The sequence below is a fragment of the Amblyomma maculatum genome, chromosome 1 (genome assembly GCF_055883805.1).
Source record: "Amblyomma maculatum isolate TAMU_Amacu chromosome 1, ASM5588380v1, whole genome shotgun sequence".
Classification (NCBI taxonomy): Eukaryota; Metazoa; Arthropoda; class Arachnida; order Ixodida; family Ixodidae; genus Amblyomma; species Amblyomma maculatum.
The window spans coordinates 258,767,358-258,784,320 of NC_139344.1; the positions used below are offsets into that span (position 1 = coordinate 258,767,358).

The window sequence follows — 16,963 nt, forward strand, 5'->3', positions numbered from 1 at the left end:
ACAGAGCAGATGGGTCACTTGTGGGCTATTTAGTGTCAAGTTTCGCATCTCTGCTTGGGTAATACCGGCGCTGATATTTAGGTGTCCATTTCGAGATCCGCGCCAGGCTGTCGCCTATAATCGTCTCTGTTGTGTCTTACTCCTACTTTGACATGGCCTCGTTTGAAATGGAATGTAGCTCGAGAGCATCTGCGATGCAAGTTTCCTCTGGTGTCTCTTGTTGCGAAAAGTTCATGGGAAAAGCACGCGGTGAGCAAGGAGAGCTCACCGATTAGTTGGCCATAAAAATCTACCCCTTGTTTAGGTTTAAAGCTATTGCACTTTTGTAGAAGCAAAAAAGCTGCTCACAAAAGCATGTAATTCCAGCCACAAGGTATAGAATCGAAGGAAACTTCAGCGCTACCGGATTTATTATCCAGGAGGGCCGCAAAGGCCTCAGTTCAATCCCTAACGTGTTTTGCACAATAAGTTAACTTTGTGTTTGTGCTGTGCCTCCAATATTCAGCAAATTTGTCACTTCAAACGTGAAAACTCTACTTCAAGATCTTGGATAAACTTATCATCCTGAAATTATTTCCTTCTGTATCATTCATCGCTTCAAATGGAATTGGAACATGACTGGCCGGGCTGGGCCCCGGTCTCAAATCTGAGCGTCGGGCCGGGCCGGGCTCATGCCTTTGCAGAGTTGGACTGGGCCGTACTTGGGCCTGTAGAGTCGGGTTAGGCTTGGGCCGGGTTCTGGCACAAAATTTTGGCCCGTGCACGCCTCTAGCTTGTACATGTCCGGTTGGTGTTCATTTGGAAGCCAGAGTTGTTTCCTGGAACTGTTTGTGGCTGTTTCCTTTCGCACCTTTTTGTGGAAAGTTAGATGTGTGCACATTCTCAGGGGTGGAAGTGCTGCGTCTTATACTGTCGACGGCCGAGCGCTCATCGCAAAAAAGATTCAGTATAGACACAGCAGCATCCACACTCATATTATCAAAGAAATTTGTATGAGCAAAAATCAGAATGCAGACGAATGTAAAAGGGACAGCCATAGCTACCCACTAGCGCACATAGAGCACCACAGACGATTGCGGCATTGACTATATGCATGCTGCGGGCCCCTTAAAACTTATTTCGGCACATACAGCTCGACAGCAGACCACGATGTTGTCATCGTGCAGGTCGCATGCCTCCACCAACTGCTCGGGGCATGGAGGAAGGAAAGAATTCAATTCCTTCTTCCATGGCTCGCGGTGTTTAGCGCCACTGGCGGTTGTGATTTTGACAATTATTCCGTGGTCCCGGTGGAAGCCGTGCTTGACCTTAAACAGCCGAAGGAGGAGCAGAAGACTGGTAACTTGCGCTTTTGCGTCATACTCTTAAATAGTGAGCTTAAGTGTCCCCAATAATGTAGCACCTTACACTGATAGGGCGTGATAGGAGAATAATGTAGCAGGCAAAAGAAGCTTCCACCGTTGCTATCGCAATTCAACTAGGGTTAACCAGAGTTAAACCACAACAAAGTTTTTGCGGGCCGCACGCAGCCGCAGATTTTCAAAGCACGTATAGTGTAACGCTGACCACGGTGTGTTGTGCTCACAGAACTGTGGTCATGGTTCGCACATTTATTTCATCCACAGTGGATCGGCAGACTTGTTCTTATTCTGAACAGAAATTAATAGCAGTTAATCTATTGCAACTACTCTTGGCAGTAGGGCTTTTTGTCTATTTTTTTTTTATGAATTTGAGCGAAAACTTTTAAAACCATTGCACACCTTATCACTAGATCTGCCCAGTGGCTGTTTATGCTGTTTTTAAGCAATTTGCAAACAAATGCTCAGCCTGCTCCTACATAATACTTTCGCTTATCCAAAGCTACTCGTCCCATGGCTGCTCCGAAAACCTAGAGCCTTCTTCCACCCCTGCATCCTGGCTGCTATAGCTACAGTCTCATATTGGCTAGTGGCGTTTTGCCACAGCACATGCGTGAAAGCGTACTGTCATCATGCTCATGACTCGTGGATGTTTTAGGGTGCCAGTTTTGGCTTGTTCCTATGTGAAAGCAGCAGTAGACTAGCAGTAGGCTGTGTTAAACTCTGCGATCCAGTGGAAACCTAGTTGTGTATATGGTGTTGGCATCTGCAAGCTTCTTTTAAAACCTTAAGCATTAAGAACTATTGCCCATAGCAGTACAGTAAAACCTCAGTAATCCGGCATGGCGATATTTGAAATTCCATGGAAGCTTGCATTGGTTTGGCTAATTTGAGAACAGGAAGTTATATGGAGGATGCCTGAGTGCTCTATTAAAGGGCTTATGAAAGCTATATACTAAAATAGTAAAACTCGCATGAGCAATAGGTACCCCATGAATTCTCTCTGCAGGGCAAAAATTAAGCTAGCTTTATTAGCACTGAACATATGGGCGATCGAAACTGATGCTCCCCCTTTCTCCCCTCAACCCAACCCACGCCTGTGCGCAAGATAAAAAGAAAAGTCTCGAAGGCGCCCCACCACGCCCCGTCCCGCCTGCGTTGATCGTCTGCACTGACGTCGGAGAGGAGGTTTGCACGTGGAGATGTTTCTCCAATCGTTTGCGAGCGGTCGCCAGAGGCACTTTTTAAATTTTATTTGCAAATTATCGTCGCTACGCAAAGTTTTCAAATTTGGCTCGAATGCTATAAAGACCACTTCTATGAATTTCTTGCATTGGATTTTTACCGCAAGTAGCATTTCGGGACCCTTGTAAATTCAGAACCTTGAGCTGTCGTTAGTGCAGCTTGTGTAACGCAACATAGAGGTGCAGTATTTTTGGAAATTTTAGACCGGATTTTTCGAAAACATTGGAAAAAAATGGAAGAGGAAAGAATTTTTTTTACATATGATAACAGTTTATTTTCAGATTTCAAGAGCTGTAGCTCATAATGTACATAATGCGAGTCAAATGCTTTGCCTTTTCAGAAACAAATCCAGGATTTAAGAGGTCGGTTTATAGGGACCGGGCGCCCGTTGTATGGCGCCACCGTCACCTCGGCGGAACACAAGCCCGTGGCGGAGTGCCCAGGCAGCTGAGCGGCGCAGTCGCTTTCGTTCTGCGAGGCGTTTTTGAGCATGTCCCTACCCGTCGTTTTGCGGTGTGGTTTGAGCTGTTTTGAGTAATCGCAAGGAGTATTTTTTGACCGGGAAATCTTTAAACAGGAAAGAACCATCCTCGGCAGGGCGTGCATTTTTTTTTTTTTTTTAAATTGCCCGGCGCATGGTATTTCTGTTATATACTCGAAAATACCGCGCACGTGACTTCACCATGCGCTAGGAACACCTTCGTTAGGCACTTGTTAAGACGACTTCGAAGACGGGAATTGCAGCCGTGTAGCCGTGGCGCCATAGTAGTGGTAGTTGTAATGGTCAGCGTTCATGTAAAATGAAAAAGATGCTGCACCTGTCTTTTTTGGTAATAGCTAGGCTCGAACGATTCAGAGTAGAATAATAGCAAATGACATTCCAGTTTCAACCTTGCAACAAGAGCTGTAAAAGGAGAAAAATAACAAACAAGCAAGGCAAAAGTAGGATCCTATTTATGGTTGGAAAAGCAAACACACATATACTTCAAGGACTTCCTGCACAATTACGCTACAATAGCTCACTGAACAATCATAATATAAGCCAAATGAATAATACCACCTCAGCATCATTTTTACTTATACGAACGCTCTTGTTGAACACGTTGGAGCTGCTACATATAATTGACTTAGAAAATGTTATACTCTAAATACCTTTCTTTCGACATGCTGCAGAGGTTGTGAAAAGAAAGATTAAACTTCCTGCTATCAGTGGTCCTATTTTTTTGGATGCCTACTATGATAGAGAGATCTTGGTAGTATTTGGCTTTTGCTTATTTAGGCTTTTTCTCAGTGCAGGAAGTTCAATGCGATTGACCGCAGCTGTCTTGAACATTTGAAGGCAATAGTCCAATACTGTCAAACTTGAATACAATCGAAAAAACACGCACACACGGTGTGATGTATTGTAAAATAAGCCACTGACAACTAAGGCAGCGTTCTATTGTTAAATGAATCCCTCTGATGGCTCGTTCGCTAAGGTGTTCTACTTTCTCAGCGTACCACAAACTTGCGGGGTCGATACCTGATGAGTGTGAGGGGACACGACCATGTAGATAGTTTTCTATTTGCACGTAAAGGAATCCGGATAACTGAAAGCCATTCCTTTGACTATGTCAGCGAAAGTAGCTGCGCAAACATTGTCTCTGCCCATCACTGAAGATCGTAACGCAGCCCGAACGACGATGGTGGAGCTGCCTTTTTTTTTTTTTCCATGCTGGGGTTTTCTTGTACACAGGCGGGGAAATGCTAGCGTTGCAACTTACGCTGTTGGGTTCCTTCGATTTCCAATTGTCAATGTGACTGCAGATGGAGTGCGGCGTCGACTCCGAGACTCTCGTGCCGTCACTCCTGGGGAACAGAAGGCACAAAACATCCGGTAGCAAGCGGAATTTGAAAAATTCGGCACTTTCCATGACCACGCAGTAACCAAATATGTAGATTCGTGCCTCTGTCTTTCAAAGAACCATGCTTAGGTCACCTGCCACTCATGCTTGTGTGAAAACCCGTAGAAATGAATCGACTTAAGAGCGTCCGACCAGTTTGCGTAGCTGCCAGTGCAGCCAACAACGCACCACGTTTCGCCAGCCTTGCTTGGCCAGACTCCGTTTCACTGGACATATTCACACAACTAGCCCAACTTTCTGCTCTCTTGAGGATATATTCATGCACAACATCATCTAAACCTTAGGATTTCCAATTTCCACACAAACCAACAACAAACAGCACGCTCCAATGCACTGGCAATGCGGCCAGGGGCCGGCGCATTCCAGCGATTGAGCGATGTGCCGAAAAGCGGCGCCACCCGTTCAGCTGTCCGGTCCCTATAGAGCCATCCTAGAAGCATCACCTCGAAAGTATCCAATAGCCATCATTAGCTGGACTATACCCACTGCAGCGTGAAGGCCTCGAACAAGTAGACTAGTAACCAATGCATTTACCAGTTTTTTGTAAATAGACTTTTTAGAATTGTTAGGCAGTTCAAATACAGAGATCTCTCTTTTGCGGCTGCTAATAAACTAAACCACACACTTTTTTCCACGACCTCTTGGCAAGGTAGTATAATACGCACAGTTTCGTCATTGTTTCGGCTATAAAAACTTTCACCAGGGGCTGAATGACCGGGGGGTGAAAAGATGTTCTGCCCATTATTCAGAGTCCGTCATCGGTGTCTTCATCTGAAGACAGTGATGATGTTTAGACATGCGTGCACAAAACAGGCTTTTGCGTTGGTTTATTATGCAGTGTATGTATGAATATTGGCTAAGTCAGACTAGTTTCACTTACAAGTAGCTGATAATGGTGGAATCTTGAAAGTTTTGATCCAGAGGCATCGCCGTTTACTCATGCAGATTCCCGCCCACCATGTTGAAGGCTTCATGTGGTTAGCAGCAGTCCATATTTTAGACCTTGACCATTTGCCTATGTTGGCCTGTATTCTGCAACACCAGAGTACACGTTTCTGACTTTAAGGTTTTGTTTTCCTACAGGTTTGCAGTAAAGTGCACGGGATGAACTGTAAATTCTGTTCTTTGAGATTCTGTTCACTTTGCAAAAGAACAGAGCTCCATAGATTCTATTGCATCTCGTCTGCTAGATTATGAGGCAAATTTCTCATGTTGGACAACGGGGTGTGACCACTTTCCACATCTCTTGTACAAGCCTTTGCGATAGGTTTCATCAAAGTATGGCATGATTTCAATGCTACTCGGAACTTTTTATCCAGAACGATAAGCCTTGTCGAACTTCCAAGTTTTTTAATTCTAGCAATTTCCTGCAAGACCTCCCCTTGTTTTTGAAAATGTTTTAAAGGAGAGTTAAGCACCACTCCATCTTGTCTTGCTCGAAAGCTTCAGGCTGCAGCTCACACCTTTGCTGCACTTCGTGTCCTGCCTTGAATGCGGCCAATGCCACATGGGCTTTCTTTGCGTATTTGAAGCCTTCCTGTGAATGTAGTAGTTGATTGTGCCAAGAGTAAGATATTCATCAGCAGGATCAGAGAGAGTATGTCGCAACCATTCGCTATAACATGAGGAATTGAGCATATACTCCTTTCATATTGCTAGCATTGTCGGTTACTAGCACCTTTACCTTTGAGCAGTACAAAGTGTGGCAGGTTGGCCAGCGTTCTTCCAGCCATCGGTGACAGACTTTGCTTGACGCCTTTTCAATTGAATTTTTTATTGATATGGTAACTGCCTGGTACTCGGGTGTCTAGCAGTGTGCAAGGGAAGGTGTGCTGGCTTGGGGAGTTGTAAGATGGTCCGAGTGCTTTAAAGAAGTATAGGCACCATATTTCGGTATGGTTTTTCTGTACTTAAAATGTCATCGTATCAATGAACTGGGTAACACTTCTATTCACTGATGCTGCACTGCTTACTGCACTGATGTTTTTGCTTGAACTGAGACTGCTACATGAAGGGCTGGGAGAGCAGCTTCATTGGGTCACTTCCTGCCCTGGGTATTCAGGCACTGAACACTATACTCAGAAAGGCTAGTAGCATTGAGAAAAACGTAGCTGCTGTTGCAGTACTTGCAGATTACAGGTCCCAGTTTCCAGCCGACCGTCTCTTTAACTCCTCGCTGAGGTCATCTTTGCTCTCGTTCTTGGATACATTTGTCGGGGCGGGTCGTCTATTTGTCACAGAAAGTCCTTTTTTTTATTATTATTATTATTATTTCGTTTCCTTGTACTGGAATCGGAGAAAATGTGAAGCTTCGATTCAGCCTGCCCTCCTGTCACGGTAAATTTACGAGTTACCGTTATGTGGCAAAGCTCAAGAAGCAGATGGTGCCAACTGTCCCACCTGGCAAGCATGTCTGGAGGCAGCTTCTCAGTCCAGTCTGTGCCTTTATCGCAAAGGGCTTTAAACGGAATCTGCACTTTTGGGAGGGGGTCTGGAAACATTGTCCGACACTGCCAGAAGAAATCTTTTCATTTCTTGCCGCATTCTCGTTCTCTGACAACATCATCGAACATTCTGCCACATTCGACCGCCACTTGTGCAGATGGGCTTTGCCTCCTTTAGGGTGTCAGTGCCTGCCGCCTATCAGCTTAGTATAGGCCACTTTTGGGGCATTCACGGTACTCTGGTAAATAAATGTCTTGCCTTGGCCCTGTGCTGCTTCTCAGAATTGATGCGAGCAAAAAAGGGGGTTGATGTTGCTCCGAAGTGCATTCTTGCATTCGGTACTCCTTAATAGGTGGCAAAGCTTCTGACTGATTGGGAGCTTGCTCATACCAGAGAAAGGGCAAGGCATCGCGGTCACTCTGAACAAGCTGCACCTGGAGGTTTCGTGTCTTTTCTATGTTTGACTGATTAGTGGTGCTGTTGGTTTAGAACTCCATTAGGATTTCCGAGAGGTTTGAAATTTGGCCCAACCAAAGGAATGTCATTTCGCAGCAGTTGACTTCATATGTTGAGAAGGCATCGAAAACAAGCCTCAGCTTAGTTTTCTTATTTGTCATTCTGATGACAGCTCGGTGCAGAAGGCACCAAACCAATCTCTTCGTCGACTCCCCATTTTCAAGTTCAGCATGTCCAGCACCTAGCTGCTCCCGCACCGTTTCGTTCTAATTTTGCATGGCGTCATCATTTCACATCAGCTCTGTTGTTTATGACCTAGGCCTGTAAGCAGCTATGGTCTTGTGCGCTAAATCTGAGGCATTCATCTTCCTGGGCGGGGCAGCCTGATAGCAGCCAGCTGTGGAGGACATTGTCTTCCTTCTCTGCTACGTCTGTGTCTACTATTTCGAGATGCTTGAGTTCTTATAACTTTAGCGGCCTGGAGAGATCGCTATCTCACTCAGTGGTCACCAAACACGCATATGACTCTGGTGGTTGTCAAACATTTTGGCGCTGTTTCTTGCCACTGTGCCTTGCAGTGCGCACCCTAAGTGGTCTCCATGATGACAAGCTTGACGCTGACCCGCTTGACACTTTTTGTGTTAACGTCCCACTGGCGGTCAATGCCTTTCAGGGGACCGACTCTGGTGTCATGTCGAGGGTCATCAGGGACAAAGTCAGAGTTGGTGCCCTTGGTCTGCAACCAGGCTGACCGTAGTGGCCGTCAGATGAATGCAGGAAGTCTCTGAAAATATCTGGAGCCTCGAGGGCCTCGATTCGAATTATGTGGTTTCTATGCAAAATTCATAGCCCTAACTCGACTCTTGCATGTCATGTTTGGCCTGATCTTCTCTTACCACGTGAAGCTTGAGATGTTGAGAGACCACTTGTTTTATCCTCTCTCTCCTCTCCTCCTCTAGCTGCCACCGTCGACAGAGTTCTCACCAGGACGCGCTTCGGTTTTAATTCTGCTGAGGTTTGTGCTGTTTGTAGGAGCTTGTGAGGCATGCCAATCTGTACCGCTTGTAGCAATGATCGCATGGTACTCCCGGGATGTGCTGCTTGAAGGGGGTGGTGTGCCGGACAGATAATTTCGTGCACCTGAGCCACTAGGCTGTTTTGCATCTGTCTGCCTGATAGTTCCTTTTTGCGCATTTGAAGCACAGTTATTCTTATACCACTATTTCTTTCTTGGCATCAAGTGGAACGGAGACTATGCAGTCTGGTGTAACACGATCTCCTGCACCACATATTAAGCACTGTGACTCGCTGCCCTATATAGCGAAAACTGCTGCAAATAGTGGCTTTGCTTGGCTCCCTCGGCATGACATCCTTATTCATTCTTAAGATACAAAGAAATTTTTGAGCTTTTATTTGGGGAATGGTTGGAGTGGTAGCCTTCCTTCGGTAGTATTCAAGACAAAGCTAATCTGTGATGCTCTTTAGGAGAGTCGGCAACATGTTATATGTGCTCTGTCACGTCCAGCGCCTAGAGCCTTCGGATTGCTATCTCATCATAGAGGGTCCTAAGCCTTTCTGTGTCATGGAAGTTGTTCGCCACGGGAACAGCGAGCAAGCGAGACGTGTTCCTTGATAGTGACGCCTTCCTTTCCAAATTTTTCTGTGAGGGTCTTCATGGGAACTGCATAGTTTTCATTGCTCAAGGATGATCCTTCTATACCCGTGGCAGCCTTCCTTGGTAGTAACTTGCTAGGTACTGAGATTTATCGATTGGTGGAAGAGCTTCATTATTGTAAATAGTTGCTTCGAATTGATTCCAAAACCTTCTCCATAATCATAAGTCTCCATTTAACTTGGTGATTTCAAGGTTTGGAAGCTTGGTTGTTGGCAATGGAAGCTCTCTCGTTGTAACGCTGGCATGGATGGAAGTATTTCATAGACCTCTTTTCATACGAGTTTTCGTGGTGCTCCACAGTAGGTAGATAACAGCTGCAAATCTTGCATTGAGTTCTTCTATGTCTACCCTCTTTTCTCAGTTTTGTTGACAATTTTATTTCATTTCAAATTGTTCTTCCAGATTACCGCTTTGTGCTGCAGGCTTTTGTTGGAGGGTGGTGGCTGCTGCGGAGATCCTCTCGATGGCTTGTCCTAACGCGGTTTATTTCTTCTGCAGTCGTTGTATGATGCTCACACGGTGGGTGCAGCTTTGAGATTGATGACAGTGCTACTGCACAGGAAACAAGAGAACGCACAAAGGGGGAAGAAGGAGAGCAAGTGACACATCCTGAACTGTTCTCAGAATTCTGGCCTTCTCGGAATTCTTGCGGTTTCGAGGAACAGATCTCGTTTTTGCTTATAAGCCTGCTTACTTCTTCGTCTTGCACTCATCCAGTAGCCCTCAGGAACCGTATTGTTCGCTGGGCTGTTGTGCGCGCCTGACGTCAACACGGTGGAGGCGGCAGCGGAGTCTGTTTGCAACATTCCAGAGAGGAGGAGTTTCGACAACCTCCTCGCCCGATGCAAAGGTGTATACACCTTTGCAACAGGGGCCTCTTGGGTGTCACCATATTGCTCGCTGGGCTATTGTGTGCGTCTGACGTCAACACAGTGGAGGCAGCAGCAGAACTGGTTTGCAATAGAGAGGAGGCATTTCGTCAGCCTCCTCGCCCGATGCAAAGGTCTATATACCGCAGAGTGTGGAGCGACCGCGGCCACCTCTGCCACCTTTGCTGGGGGGCGTGGTCGCTCCGCATGCGCTACTCTATCGCACTAAGCGATCATGCGGCATGCGCACTCGTGTGATTAGGGGGTTCAAGGGTTCTGCCATCTGCTGCTGGTTTTTATTTTTATTCTGTTGGCGTGTCTGCTACAACGCATCACGTTCATGGGCGCGCCGTTGCCTCTGCAATAGGTCGACACATGACTCGATAGCTGCTTTCGCTCTCTTGGCGCTCCCTTCTTGCGGCAAGCAGCAGCAAAGGCAGGTTGTTTTATAAATTGCTATGATCATTGCTTGATATGCTCGTTCCCTGAAACCAAGCCGACACTGGGGGTGCGTCATGGCCAAAAAACGGCAGACAGCGAAAGGGTTAAAAGCACTCTCTAGCCGTCCTCGGTGGTGCTCGCCGATACCGGAAAAATACAGTGGGATCTGGTTAATACGATTCTCACGCGCATTGCATATAAAAACACATTATCTAAAAATCGTATTATTAAACAGGCTCCAAAAGACTGCAAATACACATACCTGGCACAAAACTTCCTTTTATTAAAGCACTTTAAAATAATCCATCACTAAGGCGGTAGACTTTTTGTTCTTTGATGTCCTGCAGCAAGCTTTTTGAAACTCGTAAAGGCGAGTAGCAGTTTTATCACTCAGTCCTGTACACGCAACAAGGCCATGAAGCACGTCCAAAGCTTTGAGTGCACTGTCGGTAGAAAACAGCTGATGATCACCACTACACTCTCCTGCATCTTGGTCATCGACATCCCCTTCGCTCTTCTCTTCAGTGGTAGCACCGGCTAGGGTATCTTGAACACTGCGTAATTTGCAGGTCGCCAGTTGGCTGTTCGCCGATACAAATTCTTCCAGAGACATGTCTACGTGTAAATCACCCCAATCTGGGATGTCAATCTCGCTACCGTCATCTTCATGCTCCATGGCATTGCCAGGCGAACAAAAAATGCCACACTTCTTGAAGCAGTAGGCAATCATTACCGGTTTGACGCAATTCCATAACATAGCCAGAAAATAGCATCATGAACGTCCACCTTCAAGCTTGCATCTTTCCGGTCGATTTTTGCCAAGAAGCGTTGCACTAATATGCTCCTTAAGTGAAACACTTTTCATTATGCCTGCATCAAGGAACTGATTTATGCTGTTGGGCAGCAAGAAGGTAACTTTCACGTTTTGCAGCCACGAAGCGTCGACAGGGTATGTGGCACAATGGTCAGCAAAGAGAAAAAATTTACGATTTTCTGCACGCATCCGGGCATCCAGAAGGGTGTGTGATGGATACGCCTTTCCTTTCTTGTAAACCAATTATAATTATATGTAGCACTGCAACGAACGCCTATAAGAGGCAAATGATAGGAGATAAAGGGGAAAGGGTAGGGATTATCCTCTTAAGAGACATCTGAAAGACCCTCTAATTTTTTGCCTTGTAAATGACAGGAAGGCCTGGGTTACTGGAGAAGCAGTGTGCCTTCTAAAACTTTCCAGTGACCGTAGTTAAGCATTTCAGTCCAGTCTGCGTTGCAGATAATACAGTCACTCTTTCTTTGCTCTTTTTGCCTCCTTAACATGTCTTGCCTTTAATGTAATGCTGAGACATTTCTCGGGCTGAAAGCTGATGAAAAGTCGAGCTTCATCTGCATTGCAGATATTCTGTGGTTGGTACTGCGAAATTACCGCCTGCAGAGCTGAAAGCGAGTTATACTTCGTTTTGTACATCAAGTGCAACCCTGCCAAAGCTAGCGCTCTTGTTTGCGCTCCCCGCATCCGCGATGAAGTATAGTGCCTGCTCGTGACGAGAGGAAATAATAGTTGCTTTGTCTGCAAGCATATATTTGCCGTCAACTTCATAAAAAGCACCTTCTTTTTAGGGAGAAAGGATCGGATTTAGTGAATTTGCTTGTTTTGGTTTGTCGTTTTCTTTCGTGTCGAGGTTTTGCTGCCCGACTGCCTCTTCAGAGATTTTTTCTGTCACATCCGCAATGCGAAGATGTCCAGGCACGCGAAGCAAGTTATTGCAAATGTGTATGCTCGGAATAGCGCCCGTTTCTGCAGAAACGACTCGGCCACAAAACGAGCACATAGTGATATGCCTCTTCTTTTTTTTCTTTTTTTCTTTTCTTGCGGACTACTTGCGTAGCTTTCACTGCGTTGCACCTGATGTATGAAACTGAGTATAGAGACTTCACCTTCGTCGGCAGACTTTCCTTTGCTGGAAATGGTTCTGTACGACAGGCCATGTCCTGTTTTGAAACTGTCGAGCCACCCGCTCGATGTTATCAGAAAGCAGTGGTGGTGGTGGGAGGCTATGTGCACCACAAAAGTATTGTGAAACCTCCCGTCACCACTGCCTACCGTTAGTTTTTATGAAGACTGGTGAAATCAAGCAGATATATAAAGTTCAGCAACATATCGTGTTCATTCCCCCTACAGATATCTACATCTTGGTGTTCAAACAGGCCTATTCAAACGGTATATCTGTGTGTGTGCCTTTGGGTTACGGTGCACCACGAACATAACAATCTGACTTCGGTAATATTTTCTGGGAGCAGTAGTCACCATTTAGTTCACATGGTGGTTGTTTGAAACCCTGGTATACCTTGGGTGGCCCATTTTCTGTACCTTCCAAAGTAACCTCGCTGAAGTGAACTGAGTAGTACTTCAGTAAACTTGTCAGCTGTTAACCCTTTCGCTGTCTTATGTTTCTGGCAGTGGCACGCCCCCACTGTCAAGACTTCAGGGAATGTTTCAGGGAATGAGCGTAGTGATTATTTTTGATTATGATTGCTATACAAATACATAGTCAACGGAATATGCACATTTCAGTGTTCTGCAGGTTTTATTAATAAACACTGTCATCATCAGCGGGACTATAAAATGAGATAGACGAGGATAATATAAGAAAAAACACTACTCGATACTTGTTTCGAATCCGGATCCGAGCTCGGCTCGTGTTCTTAATGCCATAAACGCTGGGGATCAGACAGGACATACCTTTTACAGGTTTATTGTCCTATCGTGCGCTCACGCCTAGATTATAGTAGCATAGTGTAGGGGTCTTCAAGGTCCTCATACCTGAAACGACTGGACCCATTGCACAACTTAGGTTTGCGCTTGTCAACAGGTGCCTACAGGACATCGCCCGTACAAAGCCTTTACGTGGAAACAGACGAGCCACTTTCAGACAGAAGAACCATGCTCACACTTTCTTACATGCTGAAAATTTGTTCACTACCGAAGCACCTTTTGTTACTCTAGAACACTGTTCAATAACAAGCCTCGAGCAGTAAGGCCGATCCTGCTTCATGTGTCGAAATTTGAACATACTTGATACACTGCCTGATGACTGTCTCCACCCTCTGCCACCTTGGTACAATTTCCCAAATGGATTCGCCTTCACACTTATAGCAGTGCCATAGTAGAAGATAAGAGAAAAAGTTGTAAGGTTGTCTCAATGTGCTTTCATTTTCACTGCGGAGTGTTACGCTGTCTCCTTAGCAGTTGAAACAGCAATAAACAAGAATACGAAGAACGGTATCGTTTACACAGATTCCCTGAGTGTACTCACCGCCCTTCACCCTAGAAATGCAGCTACACCATTAACCCTTTGACTGTTTTTGCCTTACGGGTAATTCGCTAAACGTAAAAAAAAATCGACAATGGAGGTGAATGTGATTTTTTCTTTTTTTTTTTTTTTCAGAATATTCGACAGTCAAAGGGTTAATAGGCAATATCATACACAACATAACAACTGCCACTGCACAGAGACTGAACATGAAATTTTGTTGTGTCCCAAGTCATGTAGGAATCAAAGGGAATTAGAGAGCAGATGCATGTGTGGCTCAAGCTCGAGAGAAACAAAAAAGAGTATGTTTACCATTAAAAGATTGCATGAAGTTAGCGCATTGTAAACAGAAAGGTAAATGGCAGTCCACTTGGAATAATGCAGTAAATAACAAACTTCATTTGATAAAGCCTGTGTTTGGAAAATGGAAATCAAGTACTCACCAGGAACGTTTTAAAGAAGTGGTGTGCGGGAAATAATTATGCGGGAAAAATTTTCGAGCTAATGTTTTAGAGCGCTAAAAGTAAATTTAAATAGGTGCGAATCAAGATTCTTAGGTCAGCTATTGTAAATATAACCAAAACATTACTTTCAAGCAGAGCTTACTCTTGTTATGAAAGTACAGGGTCACCAAAAGCACTTCATGTACCGCACCAAGCCTCGTCATCACTCCCGCATTCCGTGGTGTAATGCTCACAGCAGACCAAACAGTTCTACTTTTGATCACAGACTTGATCCGAGTCCGTGTCGACACTGCAGTCGCTGTCTCCAGTATCGTACTACGTAGAACTCGTTGACGCCGAGCCAAGCTTTCAGCTTAAAAGCAGCTGTATAACTTGCATACCACCCCATCGCGATGCGGCACCAAGAACACAGTAGACTGTGGAAAAAAGCAAGCAACACAGACGGAACGAATTAATAACTAGACACGGAGACATTTTGCAAAATGGCGACGACTGTGAGTATCATGGAGGTAAAAAAAAAAAAAAGACGAGCATAACCGATGATCTACCCAAGCACGCTATCGCCGCCTGGTAGCGCGTGCACACAACGAAGCCAGCTAGGTTCAGTAACGCTCTTTTGCAAATATGGCTCTTTTTACTACTAGCAGATGACTCTCGCTGTGGTAATATTGGTGTTGCGATGATTATGCGACGAAAAAAAATTACAATTTTTGACGCCCAATGTTGGGGGTGCGAGCATTATGCGAGTAAATACGGTAGGTGGTGCTCTTGCCACGTGGAAATTTTAATGTGATTTCCATCCTCACATTTGTTTGCAGCCACACGAGAAAATATAAGGACATTTGATGGAAACGACATTAGTTACCAAGTGGGTTTGAAGGACTCATTTTGTAGCCAAATTAAATTGCGAAACACTCCTGATAACATTGCAAAAAATGCTGCTGAACACAGTACACACTTGATAATTTGGGCTTCAAGAACAAAATGTCCAAATTTACCAAAGGCTTCAGTCATGGAATGGGCCTAATAAAACTGCTGAACTATGGCCAAGTGCTTCGCTTTGCGCACACTGTAGGGAAGGCCCTCTTAGCATAACGTCCCCGTCTTGTTAGGATGCTTCACTGCAGTCAGTGTGGTCAAGCTTTGCGATGAAGCATGTATGGCGATGACTTTGAAAAGTTCCAAATACAAATTTTTTGAATGCGAGTTGGTTAACTAAAATATTCGATTTGTATTCAAAATTTTGTACATTCGAACACCCCTAGTGTGTGCGTGCATGCATGTGTGGGGGGGGGGGGGGGGGGGAAGCTGCCTTTTTTGAACTCTGGATCCATGGTCGGTCATGGCTGACGTGTGAATTCGGCATTATTTTTTACAGAGCAGATATGCTGTTTTTGATTTAAGAGAAAGCAGATGCTGCACTACCCGCGAGCGTTGCATTCCACCACAAATTAAATACAGCTGCTCTGGCACCTATTTGATTCTTCAGTAACAAGATGAGTAGCAAATCAACCACCAGTGGCTCTGGACAACTTTTCATGGGACTGCATAACTTTCACACTGGAAGCCTCGAAGTTAAATCTCTGCATGCCCTACCTGAGCACATGCTAACGCAATATGGGAGTTATACTGCTTTTAATTTTAAAGGTGACCTTTTCAAGCATGCGTTGCAGTGTATAGCCACCCAGTTTTAAAGGTTTGCACGTCCATGGCTTTTCTCGCTGTGTAATCGAGAAACATCTTTGTCATTTTGCCTTTAAGTGACATCTTGGGCCATCACGTGCAGGGTTCACAACAAGGATCCACATCAGTGATTAAGTTCCACTGAAAAGATGTTTAAAAACACTAGATGTCTCTAGGCATTGCTACCGAAAGCAGGTGTAGATTTGTTAGCAAGTAACCATAGGGTATGATGGCAAAGGCGTCATTAGCTGTTAGCAAATAGACTGAAGCTTATCAGAAATAAATTACACTTGCTTTTTGCAATCATGGCTTCTAACGGAAAAGCTGACTGTTATCGTCCTTGGAGCCAGAATACCACAGGTCATAGCTGCGCAGACTACTGGTGCCTATTCTTGGGAGCAACCTGGCAGACTCATTCCTTGAGTCATTCAGAAGTAGCATGTTCTGTTACTGACGTTAACCCACTCTTTCTTTCTCTGTATGATCTCTTAAACAGCTGGTGACTAAGCATGAGTGTTGCCATTGATGTTATGGGGGTTACTCTTGAAATAATGCGCCAAAGGGGACTAGACGCTGCAGTCGCCTTCTAGCCCCGGCCTGCCAGCCCTAACTGAGCTGCGACTCCCAAACCACGGTGCAAGAAGTCACCACTTTGACTGGTTCAGGACAGAGGGGACAAACGCCAAGTTACGTACTCGAACAGGCTTTGTTATGCTCGAGTAACGACAAGACAAAACTGAAATTCAACCGCCGTAGCGAGCGAACGTCCCGCTCTTGTACGGGGGTGAAGTAAAAGCCGCCGAATAGGGAAGCACACACAAGGAGGTGAGAAGAGTGTTCTGCTCAAATGGCGTGGCTTTGCGCTCACAGCCCACAGCAGTAAGTGCGTACGATGATCGGGCAATTCTGGGTGATGGCGGCGGTCACCCCGGCAAAAAATACAGCCGCGCACGTGCACAATCAACCACCGAAAAGCCCCTACTTGTCTGACCACGGGGGAGGAGAGAGGGAAACCCGCGTCACTGCAGAAGACTGAGAGGCAGTGGAGAGTGGCCAGAGTGCCCTCTCCTCACCGTCCCCCCTATCAGCATGCGCAATCTCGCATGAGA

The 16,963-nt window shown here is 45.5% G+C and overlaps 1 protein-coding gene across 4 annotated transcripts in view; it reads left to right on the forward strand.

The window, feature by feature from the left end:
- Positions 1-16,963, forward strand: part of CtBP (C-terminal binding protein) — a 59,514-nt gene that overhangs the window by 40,682 nt on the left and 1,869 nt on the right. The gene's annotated exons all lie outside the window — the stretch shown is intronic.